This window comes from Balaenoptera physalus (genome assembly GCF_965194825.1).
Source record: "Balaenoptera physalus genome assembly, chromosome: 15".
Lineage (NCBI taxonomy): Eukaryota > Metazoa > Chordata > Mammalia > Artiodactyla > Balaenopteridae > Balaenoptera > Balaenoptera physalus.
Genome location: NC_138894.1, coordinates 64,338,862 through 64,360,838, shown reverse-complemented (window position 1 = coordinate 64,360,838; position 21,977 = coordinate 64,338,862). Strand labels below are relative to the sequence as shown.

The 21,977-nt window shown below is 35.2% G+C and overlaps 2 long non-coding RNA genes across 4 annotated transcripts in view; one reads left to right on the top strand and one right to left on the bottom strand.

The window, feature by feature from the left end:
• Positions 1–12,116, top strand: part of LOC309644279 — a 249,827-nt gene extending 237,711 nt beyond the window's left edge. Inside the window, exon 2 of the long non-coding RNA XR_014254343.1 lies at positions 7,607–12,116. This is a non-coding gene — a long non-coding RNA (uncharacterized lncRNA). The remainder of the gene's footprint in view (positions 1–7,606) is intronic.
• LOC309644264 overlaps positions 1–21,977 on the bottom strand; it is a 665,166-nt gene that overhangs the window by 59,501 nt on the left and 583,688 nt on the right. For 2 of the 3 annotated variants that reach the window (XR_014254323.1, XR_014254324.1), the window contains exon 6: positions 12,601–12,948. This is a non-coding gene — a long non-coding RNA (uncharacterized lncRNA). The remainder of the gene's footprint in view (positions 1–12,600; positions 12,949–21,977) is intronic. The other variant, XR_014254325.1, reaches the window with a different exon arrangement.

The window sequence follows — 21,977 nt, the reverse complement described above, 5'->3', positions numbered from 1 at the left end:
ATAAAGAATTTGAAATACTTAAAAGAAAAACATAATTACTGTACTATGTAATTCATACAAATTAAATTGTATTAATTCATAATGAATGGTTCTAGGAATTCTTAGGAAACATATTTAAACTTTGCTTATTGGTTCTAATTTGAATATAGCAACATTTTGATGAGTATTCAGATCTTGGTAAAGTACTGTGGAATATCTTTATCAAAAGAGTTTCAGTAATTTGTCACCTTGTATTTTGTAATATGACCTTCACATTTAAAGCAGTCATGATATTGCTGACAAAGATCTGTGCTGTGTTGTAATTTTATTGTCAGTAGAAATTACACATGAGTTGCTTATACACTCTGAGGCAAGATATTCCCTGCTTGAGGGTCAAAGCTTTGATTATGATCACATTACTGTTAGTTTGCAGATACATTCACTTTTTGGTTTTGAAAAAAATAGTATTTTCTCAGGAGCACAAATCTGCATTCTGTCCATACCTAATTGTCTACTGCTCTTACAGAATTAACTTCTGCAATGAGTCACCAAACAAATGATTTGAACTGTTTTTCTGAAAATGGTTTTGCCACTGATTTTGCTATTGGTAATAGTCCATCACCAATCAACACTTAGAATGTCCATGAAGATTTTTTTCTTGAAGCTATTCTTCTATAACACAAATAGTTATCAATATATAATCTGACTTAGACAAAAAGCAGATCCCCTCTTCTAAAATAAATTGATCTTCAACAAGGGTACCAAGACCATTCACTGGAAGGAATAGTCTTTTCAACAAATGGGGCTAGAACAAATGGATATCTAGATGCAAAAGAATGAAGTTCACACCATATATAAATATTAACTTTTAAAATGGATCAAAGACCTAAATTTAAGAGCTAAAACTATAAACATGATTTTTGCAAATCACATACCTGGTAATGGACTAATACCCAGAATATATAAAGAACTCCTGCAACTCCACAACAACAAAAAAACATAAACCCAATTAAATGATAGGCTAAGGACTTGAATAGACATTTCTCCAAAGATATACAAATGATTAATAAGGACATGAAAAGATGCTCAATATCACTAGGGAAATACAAATTTAAACTATAATGAGATACCACTTCACATCTATTAGAATGGCTATTATAAAAAATAGAAAATAATAAATGTTGGTGAGGATATGGGGAAATTGGAACCCTTGTGCACTTCTGGCAGGAATGTAAAATATCACAGACACTGTGGAAAAGTTTGGTGATTCCTCAAAAAGTTAAGCAGAGTTATCATATCCAGCAATAAATATATCCAGAACATCTGTTTGCATCCCTGTTTTCAGTAACAGGTATGCCAATGTTTACTGCTGGATCGTTCACAATAGCCAAAAGGGTAGAAACAACTCAAATGTCTATCAATCAACAGACAAATGGATAAACAAAATATGACGTAGCCATACAATGGAGTAATATTTGGCCATAAAAAGGAACGAAGTACTGCTAAATGTTTCTTACACTTGGTGAACCTTGACAACATTGTGACAAATGAAAGAAACTAGTCATACGAGTCCACATACTATATGATCCCATTCGTATGAAAGTTCAGAATAGGGAAATCTATAGAGACAGAAAGTGGGTTGTTGATTAAGCCTGGGGGAGGGGGAGGAGAGGTGATGAGAAGCGACAGCTAAAGGGCATGAGCTTTCTTTTTCAGGTGATGAAATGTTCTAAAATTGACAGTGATGATAATTGCACATATCTGTCAATATGCAAGAAAAAAACATTGAAAAATTGTATACTTTAAATGGGTGAATTGTATGGTATGTGAAATCTATCTCAATAAATCTGACTTTAAAAAAATGAAGATTGAATAGGACAGGTATGCCACCCCTTATCTCCCGTTTAGATCTCTCTCAGACATCATTTGTGGTTGTGACTTTGGCTATCCAAATGGCGATGTGAAAGCCTTCTTGTATAGATCCAGCTCCTCCAGGTACTTGATATTGGAAGAACCAAAAGTGAAACAATAATAGAGGGATAAGCTCTCAGTTAAGTGTTTAGCCAAAGATAACCTTATTGATTTAGAACTAGAAGTTAAAGATGTGAATTTTTTCTAAAATATAAGTGGCAAGGCAAATTTCTTTTAACCCTTCACGTTAAAGAAAATAATTTTGCCTTGCCATTTACATTTTAGATAACAACTTTGCTATTGACACAATGGTCTTGAGAGGAGTTTCCAAATACTTTTATCCACCCCATGCCTTATTCATGTAGGTTGAAAAGATATTCCTACTCAGCAAGAAGTCTTGGCGCTTACTGGTAGAAGGATATGATTGAGAGAAATGAAAATTTTACACATTTTCTGACTCTGGGACTGATGGAAAGGAGAATAAACAGGTCAAACATTCATGCTCTGATTTTCCTCTCTCTGGGCCAAATCTGGAAAGGGGAAGGTGAGCCTTAGGTAAATACTGATGATAGAGAGAGTAGAGCATACAAATTACTTCCTGTTTTGAGCCTCAGAAAAAGCTCCCTAACCTGGGGCACAAATTAACATGGCAGCACAGCATGGTCAGGTGAAGAAGGGTCCTGGTTTAGAGCCGTCCTGACTTCCCTTGTAGTATGGATGCTCTGTGACAAACCTCAGGCCTGGATGGGACTCTATGGTGAAGTGTAGCAAATCCATAAGAAAGGTTAAGGGCAGAACCACTTGTCACAGGCCAGTGGAAAGTAAGGAAGGCAGGAGATGAGACTGTAAGTTATAATAGTCACAAACAAGCTGCAAATGCCAGCAGAACAAGACATGTCACCTGGGCAAGATGGAGGGATACTGACTCTAATTTTTCCTACACTTATACCTTGGTGTCCCCTAAGTTTCACAGCTTCCTTCCCCCATGCCATACCCAGATACCATTTTGGGGAGAGAAGCAGGGGGAAGGAGAGGGTATCTGAAACAGAGACTGGATGTTTTTTCCAAGAAAAAGCACTCAACATTATATGTAAACACACCAGCCAAGTGAATGGAGGAGAGCTGGAGCTAAGTGGAAACCAGGAAAATAAAATAGTGTGGCAAGCAGTTTTACACAGAGAGCAGGTGGCAGAGTACAAGGTACAGGAACCAAAGAATAAATTTTTAAGAATTTGCATGTTGTAGATTTCTCCTTAAGGTGAGCAGTGTTGCTTTGCTATAATAAGTTTAAGAACTTCTTGGCTGAGACTGTAGATGGGCCTATCTGCTTCAAGGTTTCAGAGTACTTCCCTGGTGTGCTGGTAGGATCCCCAGGGATAAGTGTTCAAATTTTGGTATGTGGATGTAATGTAGTATTCATAGGAAGGCCCCTATTTAGAACCTGAGTTCACACTCAGGAATGATTAAGTCCATTTGCTATCTAAGTAAAAATTAGAGCCTGACAAATATCTCCAAAGAGAGTAGTCTGTGATTAGTCAATATATCATACACATGCAAAGATGAAATGGAAAAATATCAGGAAGACATTAAGATGATGCAAGTTACTGTATCCTGGAATGATTGATATCTTGATGTGGACCTGGATCCATACATAGGAAGAAGACATACAGCACTTTCTATAGGTACATATATATTTTTCAGAATTTTCTACTCTATGGTACAATGGAAAGGTAACGGAGCTCTTCTGGAGAACAATTTTCAATTACAAAAAAATAATCTAGCTGACCATTTTGACCCATCAAAAGGGAGCATAAAATTTTTGGCACAACTATCCCAGCAGTATCCCCAGAAAACTGAAAGTTCAACTGAAAAGTGTTAACATGTAATTAATTAAGCAGGACATTTACAACTTACTTTCTTCTTCCCAACAGAAAGCTTGGAATAGGTTTTACTTCCTGTTAAGCAATAACTGATTCTAACTATTTTCTCTGTTTTTGAGTTTTTAAAAGAGAGAAAAGTTATTTGGGTGTGGTACTATCTCTGTGACGGTACAGAAATAACTGTTGTCTTAAGTTCGCCAAATGTAAAACTAGGATTATAGTATAGTGCTGTTGTTTTACAATTTCTACTTCAACGAAATACATTCATTCCCCCAAATATAATATACTATCATGTTAATTATACATAGGAATAAATATATACATCTATTCACACACAGATTAAAACCTCCTTCTTAATAAGTTATCTTGACTTATACTAATACCAAAGCCTGTCATTCAAATATATACTATACTAATCCATATATATATATATATCCATATGTATAGATCCATGTGTGTATTTATCCATATGTGTATATACATATTTTTCAATCATATTGTCATTTCTCATTCTTTCTTAGATGTTTAACCTAGATGCTTTAAATGAAAAGTACTACAAAAATTATTACATAGACTATCAGTATGTCTTCAGTATGGTACGTAAGGGATAAATTGGTCTACTGCATGCCTGCTAGAAGACTAGGCATTTTTACATATAGGGCTAAGTAATTTTATGATAAAAACACTATATTCATTTTGTGTATGCTGTGCACCTTCTGCCTCAGGCAAAGCCTAAAGCCCATTGGACAATTCTCTCCTTTTATTTAGTTCAGGAGAAAAACTGTAGCTGTTAAAAAAAAAAGTGAAATTGGGCATAATATTTCTCACTCTTTAAAGACATTTTAAGATGTTTTTTCTGCCATTTCATTTCCTGCTTTTCCTTTCTATCCCTTTCTTTGCCTTCCTTCCACCTCTTTTTGAAACACTACCTATATTATTGGCATATAGTTTCTTGTAGTAATCTCTTATGATCCTTTGTATTTCTGAATTGTCAGTTGTTACTTCTTTTTCATTTCTAATTCTGTTGATTTGAGTCTTCTCCCTTTTTTCTTGATGAGTCGGGCTAATGGTTTGGCAATTTTGTTTATCTCCTCAAAGAACCAGCTTTTAGTTTTATTGATCTTTGCTACTGTTTCCTTCATTGCTTTTTCATTTATTTCTGATTTGATCTTTATGATTTCTTTCCTTCTGCTAAATTTGGGGCTTTTTTGTTCTTCTTTCTCTAATTGCTTTAGGTGTAAGGTTAGGTTGTTTGAGATTTTTCTTGTTTCTTGAGGTAGCATTGCATTGCTAAGCCTGGACAAAATGGACACATTCTTAGAAAAGAACAACCTTCCACAACTGAACCAGGAAGAAATAGAAAATATGAACAGACCAATCACAAGCACTGAAATTGAAACTGTGATTAAAAATCTTCCAACAAACAAAAGTCCAGGACCAGATGGCTTCACAGGTGAATTCTATCAAACATTTAGAGAAGAGCTAACACCCATCCTTCTCAAACTCTTCCAAAAAATTGCAGAGGAAGGAACACTCCCAAACTCATTCTACGAGGCCACCATCACCCTGATACCAAAACCAGAGAAAGACACTACAAAAAACGAAAATTACAGACCAATATCACTGATGAATATAGATGCAAACATCCTCAACAAAATACTAGCAAAGAGAATCCAGTAACACATTAAAAGGATCATACACCATGATCAAGTGGTGTTTATCCCAGTGATGCAAGGATTCTTCAACATACGTAAATCAATCAATGTGATACACCATATTAACAAACTGAAGGATAAAAACCATATGATCATCTCAATAGATGCAGAAAAAGCTTTTGACAAAATTCAACAACCGTTTATGATAAAAAACTCTCCAGGAAGTAGGCAAAGAGGGAACTTACCTCAACATAATAAGAGCAATAAATACAAACCAACAGCCAACATCATTCTCAATGGTGAAAAACTGAAACCATTTCCTCTAAGATCAGGAACAAGACAAGGTTGCCCACTCTCACCACTACTATTCAACATAATTTTGGAAGTTTTAGCCACTGCAATCAGAGAAGAAAAAGAAATAAAAGGAATCCATATCAGAAAAGAAGAAGCAAAACTGTCACTCTGCAGAGGACATGATACTATACATAGAGAATCCTAAAGATGCTACCAGAAAACTCCTAGAGCTAATCAATGAATTTGGTAAAGTAGCAGGATACAAAATTAATGCACAGAAATCTCTTGCATTCCTATACAATAATGATGAAAAATCTGACAGAGAAATTAAGGAAACACTCCCATTTACCATTGCAAAAGGAATAAAATACCTAGGAATAAACCTACCTAAGGAGACAAAAGACCTGTATGCAGAAAACTATAAGACACTGATGAAAGAAATTAAAGATTATACAAACAGATGGAGAGATATACCATGTTCTTGGATTGGAAGAATCAATGTGAAAATCACTATACTACCCAAAGCAATCTACAGATTCAATGCAATCCCTATCAAACTACTAATGGCATTTTTCACAGAACTAGGAGAAAAAATTTCACAATTTGTAGGGAAACACAAAAGACCCTGAATAACCAAAGCAATATTGAGAAAGAAAAATGAGCTGGAGGAATCAGGCTCCCTGACTTCAGACTATACTACAAAGCTACACTAATCAAGACAGTATGGTACTGGCACAAAAACAGAAATATAGATCAATGGAACAGGATAGAAAGCCCAGAGATAAACCCACGCACATATGGTCAACTTATCTTTGATAAAGGTGGCAAGCATATACAATGGAGAAAACACAGCCTCTTCATTAAGTGGTGCTGGGAAAACTGGAGAGCTAAATGTAAAAGAATGAAATTAGACACTTCCTAACACCATACACAAAAATAAACTCAGAATGGATTAAACACCTAAATGTAAGGCCAGACACTATAAAACTCTTAGAGGGAAACTTAGGCACAACACTGTATGACATAAATCACAGCAAGATCCTTTTTGACTCACCTCCTAGAGAAATGGAAATAAAAACAAAAATAAACAAATGGGACCTAATGATTTTGCACAGCAAAGGAAACCATAAACAAGACGAAAAGACAACTCTCAGAATGGGAGAAAATATTTGCAAACGAATCAACGGACAAAGGATTCATCTCCAAAATATACAAGCAGCTCAATATCAAAAAAACAAACAACCCAATCCAAAAATGGGCAGAAGACCTAAATAGACATTTCTCCAAAGAACATATACAGGTTGCCAACAAACACATGAAAGGATGCTCAACATCACTAATCATTGGAGAAATGCAAATCAAAACTACAATGAGGTATCACCTCACACCAGTCAGAATGGCCACCATCAAAAAATCTATAAACAGTAAATGCTGGAGAGGGTGTGGAGAAAAGAGAACCCTCTTGCATTGTAGGTGCACTGTAGGGAATGTAAATTGATACAGCCACTATGGAGAACAGTATGGAGGTTCCTTAAAAAACTAAAAATAGAACTACCATAGACCCAGCAATCCCACTACTGGGCATATACCCTGAGAAAACCATAATTCAAAAAGAGTCATGTATCACAATGTTCATTGCAGCTCTATTTACAATAGCCAGGACATGGAAGCAACCTAAGTGTCCATCGACAGATGAATGGATAAAGAATATGTGGCACATATATACAATGGAATATTACTCAGCCATAAAAAGAAAAGATATTGAGTTATTTGTAGTGAGGTGGACGGACCTAGAGTCTGTCATACAGAGTGAAGTAAGTCAGAAAGAGAAAAACAAATACTGTATGCGTACACATATATATGGAATCTTAAAAGAAAAAAAAAGAGTTCTGAAGAACCTAGGGGCAGGACAGGAATAAAGTTGCAGACGTAGAGAATGGACTTGCGGACACACAGAGGGGAAAGAGTATGCTGGGAAGAAGTGAGAGAGTGGCATGGACATATATACACTACCAAATATAAAATAGATAGCTAGTGGGAAGCAGCTGCATAGCACAGGGAGATCAGCTTGGTGCTTTGTGACCACCTAGTGGGGTGGGATAGGAAGGGTGGGAGGGAGATGCAAGAGGGAGGGGATATGGGGATATATGTATATATATAGCTGATTCACTTTGTTATACAGTAGTAACTAACACAACATTGTAAAGCAATTATACTCCAATAAAGATGTTAAAAAAAAAAAGAATATACATACTGATAATTACCTTAAATGTGAATGGATTAAATGCTCCAACCAAAAGACACAGGCTTGCTGAATGGATACAAAAACAGAGACCCATATATATGCTGTCTACAAGAGACCCACTTCAGACCTAGGGATACATACAGACTGAAAGTAAGGGGATGGAAAAGATACTCCACACAAATGGAAATCAAAAGAAAGCTGGAGTAGCAATACTCATATCAAACAAAATAGACTTTTAAATAAAGACTGTTACAAGAGACAAAGAAGGATACTACATAATGATCAAGGGATCAATCCAAGAAGAAGATATAACAATTGTAAATATATATGCACCCAACATAGAAGCACCTCAATATATAAGGCAAATGCTAACAGCCATAAACAAACAGAGAAGTTGACAGTAAAAAATAATAGTGGGGGACTTTTACACCCCATTTGCGTCAATGGGCAGATCATCCAGACAGAAAATCAACAAGGAAACACAGGCTTCAAATGACACATTAGACCAGATTGACTTAATTGATATTTATTGAACATTCCATCTGAAAGCAGCAAGATACAGATTCTTCTCAAGTGCACATGGAACATTATCCTGGATAGACCACATGCTGGGCCATGAAGTGAGCCTCAATAAATTGAAGAAAATTGAAATCATATCAAGCATGTTCTCTGACCACAAGGCTATAAGATTAGAAATAAACTACCAGAAAAAAAACTGTAAAAAACACAAACACATGTAGGCTAAACAATATGCTACTCAACACCAATGGATCACTGAAGAAATCAAAGAGGAAATAAAAAAATACCTAGAGACAAATGACAACAAAAACACGACAATCCAAAACCAATGAAATGCAGCAAGAGCAGTTTAAGAGGGAATTTTATACCAATATAATCTTACCTCAGGAAATAAGAAAAATCTCAAACAACCTAACCTTACACCGAAAGCAAGAGAAAGAAGAACACGTAGAGAAAGAAGAACAAAGAAACCCAAAGTTAGTAGGAGGAAAGACATCATAACAATCAGAGCAGAAATAAATGAAATAGAGATGAAGAAAACAATAGAAAAGATCAATGAAAGTAAAAGGTGGTTCTTTGAAGAAATAAACAAAATTGATAAACCTTTAGCCAGACTCATCAAGAAAAAAAGAGAGGGGGTTCAAATCAATAAAATTAGAAACAAACAAAAAGGAGAAGTCACAACTGACACCACATAAATACAAAGGTTCATAAGAGACTACTACAGGCAATTATAGCCAATAAAACGGACAACTTGGAGGAAATGAACAAATTCTTAGAAAGATACAACCTTCCAAGACTAAACCAGGAAGAAATAGAAAATATGAACAGACCAATCACAAGTATTGAAATTGAAACAGTGATTAAAAAACTTCCAACAAAGAAAAATCCAGGACCAGATGGCTTCACAGGCAAATTCTATCAAACATTTAATGATGAGTTAACAGCTATCCTTCTGAGACTCTTCCAAAAAAACTGCAGAGGAACACTCCCAAGCTCATTTCATGAGGTCACCATCACCCTGAAACCAAAACCAGACACAGATACCACAGAAAAAGAAAATTATAGGCCAATATCACTGATGAATATAAAGGCAAAAATTCTCAACAAAATACTAGCAAACTGAATCCAACAATACATTAAGAGGATCATACACCGTGATCAAGTGGGATTTATCCCAGACATGCAAGGATTCTTCAATATAAGCAAATCAATCAGTGTGATGAACCACACTAACAAACTGAAAAATAAAAACCTTATGATCATCTCAATGGATGCAGAAAAAGGTTTTGACAAAATTCAACACCCATTTATGATAAAAAAAAAAAATGCTTCAGACAGTGGGCATAGAGGGAATGTACCTCAACATAATAACGGCCATATATGACAAACCTACAGCTAACATCATACTCAACAGTGAAAAGCTGAAAGCATTCCCTCTAAGACCTGGACCAAGACAAGCATATCCACTCTCGCCACTTTTTTCCAACATAGATTTGGAAATACTAGCCACAGCAATCAGAGAAGAAAAAAGAAATAAAATGAATCCAAATTGGAAAATAAGAAGTAACACTGTCACTGTTTGCAGATGACATAATACTGTGCATAGAATATCCTAAAGATGCTACCAGAACACTGCTAGAGCTCAACAATGAATGTGGTAAAGTTTCAGGATACAAAATTAATACACAGAAATCTCTTACATTTATATACACTAACAATGAAAGAACAGAAAGAGAAATTAATAAAACAATCCCATTTACCATGGCATCAAAAAGCATAAAGTACCTATGAATAAAGCTACCTAAGGAGGCAAAAGACCTGTACTCTGAAAACTGTAAGATGCTGATGGAAGAAATCAGAGATGACACAAACAGATGGAAAGATACACCATGTTCTTGGACTGGAAGAATCAATATTGTAGAAATGACTATACTGCCCAAGGCAATCTATGATTTAATGCAATCCCTATCAAATTACCAATGGCATTTTTCACAGAACTAGAACAAAAACTTTAAAAACTTGTATGGAAACACAGAAGACTCCGAATAGCCAAAGCAATCCTGAGAAAGAAAAATGGAGCTGGAGGAATTAGACTTCCTGACTTTAGACTATACTACAAAGCTACAGCAATCAAGACAGTATGGTACTGGCACAAAAACAGAAATCTAGATCAATGGAACAGGATACAGAGCCCAGAAATAAGGCCACACACCTATGGTCAACTAATCTACAACAAAGGAGCCTAGAATATACAATAGAGAAAAGACAGTCTCTTCAATAAGTGGTGCTGTGAAAACTGTAAGGTTACATGTAAAAGAATGAAGCTAGAACATTCTCTAACGCCATACACAAAAATAAACTAAAAAATGGATTAAAGACCTAAATTTAAGACCAGATACTATAAAACTCTTAGAGGAAAACATAGGCAGAACACTCTTTGACATAAATCGCAGCAATTTCTTTTTGGATCCATCTCCTAGAGAAAGGGAAATAAACACAAAAATAAACAAATGGGACCTAATGAAACTTAAAAGCTTTTGCACAGCAAAGGATACCATAAATGGAACACAAAGACAACCCAAAGAATGGGAGATAATATTTGTGAACAAAGTGACCGACAAGGGATTAATCTCCAAAATATAAAAACAGCTCATGTAACTCAATATAAAAAAAAAAAAACCCAATCAAAAAATGGGCAGAAGATCTAAGACATTTCTCCAAAGAAGGCATACAGATGGCCAAAAAGCACATGAAAAGATGCTCAACATCGTTAATTATTAGAGAAATACAAATCAAATCTACAATTAGGTATCACCTCACATCACTCAGAATGGCCATTGTCAAAAAGTCTACAAACAATAAATGCTGCAGAGGGTATAGAGAAAAGGGAATCCTCCTACACTGTTAGCAGGCATGTAAATTGGTACAACCATTATCAAGAACAGTATTGAAGTTCCTTAAAAAACTAAAAATAGAGGTACCATATGATCCAGCAATCCCACTCCTGGGCATGTATCTGGAGAAAACCGTAATTTGAAAAGATACATGCACCCCAATGTTTATTGCAGCACTATTTACAATCGCCAAAACATGGAAGCAACCTAAATGTCCATCAACAGAAGAATGGATAAGAAGATGTGGTACATATATACAATGGAATATTACTCAGCCATAAAAAAGAATGAAATAATGCCATTTGCAGCAACATGGATGGACCTAGAGATTATCATACTCAGTGAAGTAAGTCAGTCAGAGAAAGCCAATTATCATATGATATCACTCATATGTGGAATCTAAAAAAAAAGATACAAATGAAATTATTTACAAAACAGAAACAGAGTCACAAACTTTGGAAACAAACTTATGTTTACCAAAGGGGAAAGGTCGGGAGAAGGGATAAATTTGGAATTTGGGATTAACATATACACACTACTGTATATAATATAGATAATCAACAAGGACCTACTGTATAGCACAGGGAACTCTACTCAATACTCTGTATCTGAAAAGAATCTGGAAAAGAATGGATATATGTATATGTATAACTGAATCACTTTGCTGTTCACCTGAAACTAACACAGCATTGTAAATCAACTATAATATAAAATAAAATTAAATTTAAAAAAAAAATTTTTTTTGTAACATAAAGTCAGAAAGTAAGCACTTTCAAAATCAGTGAAGCACCCCAGTAATGAGGAAATGAGCATCCTTTCTACTCTGCCAAACAGAGCATGTGGTTTTCTTCCTCATGATCTAAGACAGCAAGTCCACTTCCAGGTGTCTTACCTACATTCCATGAAAGTAGAAGGAAATGATCGAGAACAAAGGCATATCTTCTACAGTTAAGAAATAAAAATTTTCTTCCAGAAAACCCCAGCAATATCTATTTCCTTTGGCTACAATTATAAGGAATCCTGAGAAATGGCATTTTTTTGCGGGGGGGGAGATGGCATGGAAAAGGGGTCACAGTGCCACCCTGAACAAAATCAAGATGGTTAGTAAGGAAGTAGGAGTGACAGTAAGACATTTGACATAAAATTGGAAATACCTTCTTCAGGCTATCTTTTACTATCCAACAATCATACTTCCTCTCACCTCCCATGAACATGCTCACCTCTCCCCAAGGTACTCTCATCCAGTTACACTCATTTGCCAAAAGTCCAGGATTTCTGAAGTTCTTTCCATCAGGTTTGGGAGTAGCTCCTATGTGAAGGTCTGGAAACTTAAAATTTTAAATCTTAAAGCTTATCTGACACCAACATACCAATATGCAATAGTTTAGAAGAAACAGGAAACTAAAACCTAAAAAATAATTTCCATTTAGACAAGGGAGGACTGGGAAATAAACAGCATTAGTGAATTTCTAGAACATACCAAATCCTGAGGGACAAGATGAGGGAGAACTTCATGGTCTGGGAGCAAAGGAAGTTCCTTGGGAACCAATCTGAGAGTCCTGGTTCTGCTGTGGAGAAAAATATATCTTGTTATCTTCAATGTATCTATGGATACAGTGGCATCATAGAACATATCTACTTTCACAGCCCACTTCCCCCTCGTGTTGGTTTGGGTGTTTTAGAAATATTTCAAAAATTGAAAAGTCACAGCTTTTGCAGGCCAAGTTAGGAGTTTCTTTGGGAAAACAGTAGGGTTCCCATCATGCAGTGGTTAGGAAAATAGACTCTTGAAACCAGAACTTCCATATATCAAATCATGGCTCTGCCTCTTACTAGCTCTGTGATCTCAGTTTACTTCTCTGTAAAATAAGTAACAATCACAACCATCTCAAGGGGTTACAGATAATATATGACAAGCAATCAGAACAATTCCTGATTTATAATGAGTGCTACATGAACTTTGTTATGATTCTTATTCTAGTTACTTTATAACTACCATCATCATTATTAATAACATGGGTAAATGACCATAAACAATAATTATTTAGACATGTTCTTTGACATATTTGCCTTTTACACGTTGGCTTTTTTTTTCTGTTCATTCCTTTATCCTTTCACACAATAGTCATGGCCTTACATAACTTTGAAATAGGCTTAGCTGAGTGAGAACCATCTGATGGTGGGTTCACAGCAACTTTCTGACCCAGAATGCTTAGAGATGTGTGCTTAAGAAAGACTTGGTACCACAGTCTGATCTCCTACTCAGACCTCCATTCACAAATGCTGATCACAGAGTTAACAAAGCAGTTGTTCTCTTTAACCTTGCAATGATCCAAATTATGAAACTTTCAGTCAATTTAAACAGCAGGCATAAGAGCATCTCCTTTAACAAAGCAGCATTTCCTCCTGTCTCTGCTTTGGAAATTGGATAGTTCTATTCTTTTTCATCCTTCTCTTCCAGAACTTGGCTCAATATATCCATAAATAAATAGGATTTTACCATGTTTTTTTTTTTTTTCTCCACCATTTGCCCCAACACTACATATAACACACGATGTATGCCACACAGCAAAACCTGGTGATCATGTGATTTACTGTTTTACCACCACATAATAAGAGTTATTAGCTTTCCATCCCACAAATTCAGATATAGCAATTCAGGAGAATAACCTCATCTAGGACTCAAAAATAGATAGTGGAAGCAAAGCAAAGGACAAAATAATTTGAAAAGACAGGATAATAAGTGGGTCTTTACGTATATGTTGACATAACCCAGAACTATAGATTCCTAGAAAATTACTGGACCCCAAGTACAAAAAGAGAGTGCTGGAGGCTATAACTTTACATAGTATCACATGGCAGCATAAATGACCCATCCAGCCATCAAACCAAATTTGTACCTTTATGATTCTTTTTCAAGCAATCTTAGGATCAAATACTTCCCAAGATCTAGGTTCATCTGGCCTTTATTACTGACCACAATTTTCTTCCCTCCCCCCTTTCTTTACTTCCTTCCTTTCCTCCTTCCTTTTTTTCCTTCCTTACCTCTCACCATCCCTCCCTCTCCTTCCTCCCATTTATTTTTATTTCTTTTTCTCTACATTTTGAGGGGGCTCCAAGTATAAGGACTTAAACTAAATTAATTCCTATGAGCTTTTTCTGAACGAGTATTAAGTTGCCATCTTAGTTATTATTTTCCTTAGTTTTCTCAATTTCCCAGTACCTTAGTCAAACCAGAGTTTATATTAAAAAATTCCCTAGAGTTTATAATACCCAGGTCCAACATATGTTTAACTTTGACTGTGTTCTACTTATTTTTATATTTGTTAGTTTCTTTTATATATTTATTAGGTTATTTTACAAATCCTTCCTGAAAGAATTTAAAAGGAAATCTAAAACTCAGCAAAGAAAACATTGAACAAATATAGGAAAAGGTGGAGGAAGTAAAACAATAAAAGAATATGTTATAGATCTGGAAAGAAGGATACATGTATTGCATTAATTTAGACAACAAATATTTATAGACTATCTACACTGGAGATACAGCAGGAACAAACCAAAATAAATACTTCTTTCATGGAATTTACATTATGGGAGGGGGAGACCTATAAGGCAGTAATAAGTGCAACGAATAAAGCAGGATATTGTAAAAACTGAGGCACTAAAAAAGGGAGGTGCTATTTTAGATAAGAGTACTCAGAGAAGACCCTTCTATTGGAAAGACATTTGAGAAGAGACTTGAATGAAATGAGAGAAGAGCCCATCTTCTGAGGAAACAGCATTCCAAGCAGAAGGAGCAGCATGTGTAAAGGGCCTGAGATGGGACCACATTTCAGTGTTTCCCTGAACAGCCAGTGTGATTGGATTTTAAAATAAAATTAGAGAAATAGGTAAGGTCTAATTCACCTTGTGAAGATGTTCAATTTCATTGCAAGAGCAATGGGAAGCCAAAAAGTTTTAAACTATGGGAGAGACAGGATGTTATTTAGGTTTTTCAGAGTTCATTCTGGATTCTGTGTGAATATGAACAGTATTAGATGAGACGTAGAGAACGAACGTATGGATACCAAGGGGGAAAAGGGGGGGGATGAACTGGGAGATTGGGATTGACATACATATACTACTATGTATAAAATAGATAACTAATGAGAACCTACTGTATAGCACAGGGAACTCTACTCAATGCTCTGTGGTGACCTAAATGGGAAGAAAATCCAAAAAAGAGGGGATATATGTTTAAGTAAAGCTGATTCACTTTGCTGTACAGTAGAAAGTAACACAATATTGTAAAGCAACTACACTCCAATAAAAAAAAAGAAGTTATAGTTATTGGGTTCTTACAATGTACAGGGAAGTTTTAGCCTCCATTACAGTTATGTGAGTTTCCCCTTTTACAGATAAAAAATAGAGACTAATAATAATTTAAATACATAAATAAAGGTCTACAACTGGTAAAAAAAAAAAAAATCAGTATTAGACGGATGAATTTGAAATGCATAGCAGCCAACATTAAAAAGGGAAATCAGACCCAATTTTGCATTTAATATTGACAAAAAGATAAAAATAGACCAAAAGCTCAAGAGAAAAATAATGTTTCCTGAGGCTGCAAAAGGACAGGCATATTCCAAGGGTCTATATTACATAAGGAACCACCTCTTTAAACCACAGCCATAACATTACTATCTAAATATCACTGTGAGCCCATTTTATCTAGGCCTTAAGCTGTTAGAAGACACAATATTAAAACTCATTTTATCCCTGCCCCCTAGTTTTTTCACTTTACCAAAGAATTAGAGAGATATGTGATTTTTTAAGTGAATATTTTGTAGGAGAAACAGAAGATTTTAGATCACACACAACATTAACTAAATATCATGAATACACATTGACTAGTCCCTTTCCAAATCTTCCCTAATATACCACCACTAAAAGAGCTCTCCTTGTATACTGTTCTCTAAAAAAACTAACATCATTGTCTCCTGTTGCCCCAGCTCCCATATCAGTTACCTGATACTTTATATTTCTAACAGATTTTATTATGCAGAACTATTGAACTTGTTCTGGTGTCTTCAAATTGAACAGCCACTCATGGGAACATTGTCAACAAAAGACCTTTCAGATATTGAGATGTACTCTTTAGAAGGCAGTCTAGTGATTTAAAGCATGTATTTCTGATTCAGATTTCATGGGTTCAAATGAAAGGTTTACTACTTTTGTGCTATGTGTATGTAGACAAGTTACTTTCCCTCTCTCTGAATTTCTTTACCTTTAAAATGAGTATCACAATAGACATAATCTTAGAAGTGTTACAAGACATAATTATAACAATACTTATAAAATACTTGGCACAGTACCTGGCATATAATAATGTGATGAATAAATATTAGCTATATTCATTACTATTTAAAAAAATAATTTAGTTTTTTAAAAATAACTGTTATTTGTTTATATGCATAAAATTGAGACGTTTCTCTTGAAGGGATGTCAGAACAAAAACTCTTCGTATCATAAAAGATTTTCTTTTTGATACTTTGTCAAGATTCGGTTGCATATTTACCATAAGGACCAATAGAAGACCCAAAGCTATTCTGATAAGTTGATTTGCTCTTAGGCCTCTCTTCTGTATAAGAAGGCAGTTTGAAATAAAGATATGCTACAGAATGCAGGGCTAAAGGTAGTAAGCCGTTCCATTCCATAAACTTTCTTTGGCAAAGGATTCCTAAGAAGTAGACTTGGAGTTATAAAATTAAATTCAAATCCCAGCTCTGTCATCTACTATGCAACCTTAGTCATGTTACTTAATCTTTAAGGGCCCTCAGTTTCATCATTTCTAAGACATGGTTACCAAGAATAAATATCTTCCAAAAAATAGGGGTTCAATAAATATTTTCTAAATTAAATTGAATGTCAGCTTTTAACTAATTACCCATGCAGAGTTTTCCAGCGTCTTGAAAAGCAATATAAGTTTCCTCTTAAAATGATTTTCCCTTACAAGTTGAAAACAGCTTCTAAAATAAGGGCTTTAATCAATTTGATTTAAAAATCCTTGATGGCAAGAAGGTGTCATAAACTGAAATACTGTAGGTTGGATTCGCCTTTAGAAGGAAAAACTTCCAAAGAGCAACAGTTACCCAGAGAGTTTTTGGAATCTCTTTCCTGAGAGGTGTTTTAACCCTGAGATGACTTCGGCATTATCATCTTTGAAGTAGAATGTTTTTTCAAGATAGCTTTCTTATTTTCTGTTCTCTCACACTATATCCCAGTGGAATTACTTCAAACATAAGGCCATCATTAAATTTGTGTGTTAGCTATTGCCACAAAAATGTAGCATGACAAACACATAATGCTCAATAAGCATCTATTTAGCTTGTTCATCTGCAGATAAGCTGACCTAGACTCAGGTGTACTGGAAAGGCTCTGCTCCAAGAGTCTCTCATCCTCCATGAACCAACAGAGAAATCTGTTCTCCTGGTCATGGCAGAAGTACAAGAAAGTGAGAGCAAACCAGCAAGCTCTATTAAGGCCTGGGCTAGAAACGGGAACATTATCATTATCATTTCCACTTTATCCTATTGTTCAGAGAGAGTCACTTGGCCCAACCCAAAAGTCAGGGGTCATGAAAATATGCTCTGCATATTTTAGTAGGAGAAATTACAAAGCCACATAGCCAAGAGAGTACATAAAGAAAGGGTGAAGAATTGCAAAAGTGCAATCATTCTTTCAAAGTATTCAAATAGGTTTCTTAGTATATGAGAAATTTTCTCTACCTTCCACTCAGCAGTCTCACCTTCCTCCCCAGGACTTTTCTCTGGGGTGGGGTGGAGTGGAGAGGGCTATTTGGTGAAAAGGTATAACTCTAAAGAAAACATAACTTTCACTATTATAATTTAACTATTTAGTGAAATTTTTGCCCATCTGTCACTATAAAATTTTTCAATATAAAAGTAACAGTAGTTCCACCTAGAAAGACATAAAGGAAAAAATATATAAGGACACAGATAAAGAAGATTTTGAGCCTCTTCTATTTTTCATTTCTTCCTCTACACCCAAGTAGGCTATTTCCAGATTTTGCAAACAGACCATATGTTCCCAATTCCTTAATATTAAAAGCTGTCTCATCTTGCTTTATTTAAGATGATATTTATAGTTCCCTCCATTCTATATGTGAGTAGTTAAGCATTTATCCATGATCATTAGCATTTGTTAAAATATTTCTATTAGATTTCATATAGCAAATTCTATTTGTGAGTTATTGCTCCAAGCTGCCATGTGTCAAAGCTGGGAATTTGCATGGAGGGTGGGGAGGGCAGGAGGGGGGATTCTTCAGTAATACTGTCTCCTATTTAATGTGGCTCTTCATTAAATAATAGTAACATTACTTAGATTTTTCAGAATGTGACCATGAGCATGAGAGGAAGAGAGGATAACTATTTTATATACAAGTAGCATAGAAAGGCTCAGTAGCTAAGAGGTGGAATGTTCTGGTGGAATGTTAAGCTAGATTCTTGAACTCAAAGCAACTCTTCTGTAGTCAGCATTGTGTAGCTACTGGGATTAGACTCAGCAAACTATAGTGTTCCTTTGTAAACTGGTTTCCTGACAATAGCAAAAACTAGAAGAAAATAGGAAGCCAGGAGGAAGGAAGAAGGAACTTTCCCCTTCCTGGCAGCTTTATGTTCACTGGGCCAATAGAACAGTCATGCATTTTGGATATGAATTTGCTTTCCCTGCCAACGTTACCATCTGTGAATTTATGGAATGCCTTATTCTATGCATATTCCACAAAATGTTTCTCATTACTGAGAACTTGATTTTACTGCAAAAGAGGTTTCAGCAATGGTCATGCCCATAGAATCATTGGTCTTATCATATAACCCATCATCCTGAAGGAGCTGGCCTGACAGAACAGTAAAAAAAAAAAAAAAAAAATAGCCAGATAGAGACTCAGTTATGGTGCTAGTTGTGAAATAAATGCCATGAAATATTGGAGTACTATCTTACAGAATACAGATTATAATTAAATCAGCAACCTATACATAGTGTTGTTTCTTCCATTCTATAGTACATAGGTATAGGAATCAAGAAAAAGTGAGAGTGATTCTCATTGCTATTACACCTAATAATCCATTCAGATAATTTTTTTCTGGACTGTTTGGGGTCTTAAATATCAGGAGAGAAAGGGTTTTATCAGGAGACATAATAATACCTCTGTTGATTTCAAAGTTGAGATTGTCACCTGGACACTTTGGGCTCTGTATCACTGGACCAATAGGTGAAGAATGAGATACTGGGGATAACTGTTCCTGATTATTGAGGGTAAAAATGGATTTTTGCTATACAATGACTTTGTCTGAAATAGGGATTCTTTGAGATGCTTATTATTTCCATATCAAATGGTAAAAGTTAATGGAAAATCAATGGGAAAAAAGGCCACTGACGATTCCAAATCTTCAGTTAATCACCAGGCAAAGAATTACAACAATGTATGGTGCTGCCTTGACAGAAAATGGAATGGCCAGTGAAGTTAGAAAGGTATAAGTATCAACTACAACTTCATGGCCATTTACAGTAAAAAGGATTGTATAGCAGCTACACATACCATCTTCTTTGCTTGTTACATACATAGCTAATTTATATACAGTAACTAATTTATATTTGTATATGTTAACAAATTCCCTTTTTACTCCCTCTTTTCTCTTATTATTGTGTATAAGGATTGTTGGGAGTTACTACTTATTAACTTTATTCTTAAAGTTAAATTTTTGTCTTTAAAATTTATTCTTTAGCTTCTTATATATCCAAGTAGAACTGTGACAGAATAAGAGGAGTACTATCATTGCCCAGAGAGAGAGAGACAGAGACAGAGACAGAGACAGTTAGAATTTTGTGTCTAACCTTTTTGGGGATGAGGGTGAGTGCATCTTTGTACAAAGGATAGTTGATTCTTGTTAGAGCGTAAAGTTGTTCAAATGAGTAAATGAACTGAATAAGTAAAGGGGTGAGCTGTATCTGTATCTAATCTTCTATCCTGTACTTTGTGATGTTGGGCTGGGACCCTGTGATGTACTAGAGCCAATACATACCAGAACACAAGAGCCAATTGTTGAATTTTCAGGAATTTTGACAGCTGGTTGTTAAATAGGTTAAATAGTCATTATTTAAAAATTAAATTACATAAACAAAATTAAATTATACTAAATAAAAGAAAATGAGGGACTTCCCTGGTGGTCCAGTGGTTAAGACATTGCGCTTCCACTGCAGGGGGTATGGGTTTGACCCTGGTCACGAACTAAGATCCCACATGCCACATGGTGTGGACAAAAAAAAAGAAAAAGAAAATGAATACTCAAGACATCTCACTTCATAATTACTTTACTACATTTTACTATTATCTACTTTGAGATTATTTTGATCAATTGTATCAGTATTATATCTGAATAGTATCTTCATACTGTCGCATCATGTTTAATATTTTGCAATCAAATATGGTGGAAGTATTTTTACCATAAATATAGACAAGCTCTACAAATTTGGGCTTTCTCTTTTCTCCCAGAATCTAGTTGTTAAACATCTATCAAGATGTCACTGGTTAGGACTTTGTAAATTACATTTTTCACTTGTCAATTAACCATCTTAATAGGCTCTACCAATAGATGGCACCAGCAGGGGGAGATTAAAAGTCAGGAGGAGGAAAGAAGGAATTCCTTCCTGTTTGGTCAATATTTTGTTGTCAGCACAGTGCCAATAAAAGCACTTCACCCTGGTTGCAGCAGTTGGCTCTAATCTTCAGCTCCTTTCAACACCCCCAGTACCACACAGGATTCCAAAGAGTATAGTTTGAACTCTTAGAGGTGGGATGAGAAAATATGCCCAATTCCCATTCAATATTTCACCTTTGATCCAATCATTCAAGAAGAGACCCAGCCTCCTTCTGACAGCTCTTACCTTAACTGAATTCTATTCAATCATAAATTATATATTCATTATTCATTATAATACAATATTTGATATATGATATTAATAGAAGTTACATGCTAAACATACTCAGCCATAAATTTCCCAACTGTTGGTCCTCTCTTTCCCCTTCCTTCTCTTCCTGAGACTACTTCTCAAAACACATAGAATTGTCCTATCTGGAGGTAAGCACAAATAGTGTTCTCTCCTCACCTGTTTATTACTGTCCTCATATTTCAAATAGGGCTTATGGATACCTCTCCTTCATTTACTTGAAACAATATTTGAAAAAGTAATTATAGAAGTTTATCGACATCAAGGGATTTATGTAAATGTTTATAACCATTTTTCCATTAGTGAATATTTTAAATTACTGATAACTGGATCACACACCCACACAGTGACATAATCACATCATTTTTACTGTGAAGTACAATACTGAAAGTTGGGCCAGATGGTTTTGTTTTCTTTTCTTTTTCACTAAAATTTATACCTAGTTAGGAAAGACTTTTATGAGTTCCTACACTATGACCTCATTTATCTGTTGAACAACAATGCAAAGTTAACAGAGAACATTCACTTTTTTTGTCACGTGAAATGCCACGGTCATATAATACTGATTTAGAAGTTTTCCTACTATAAT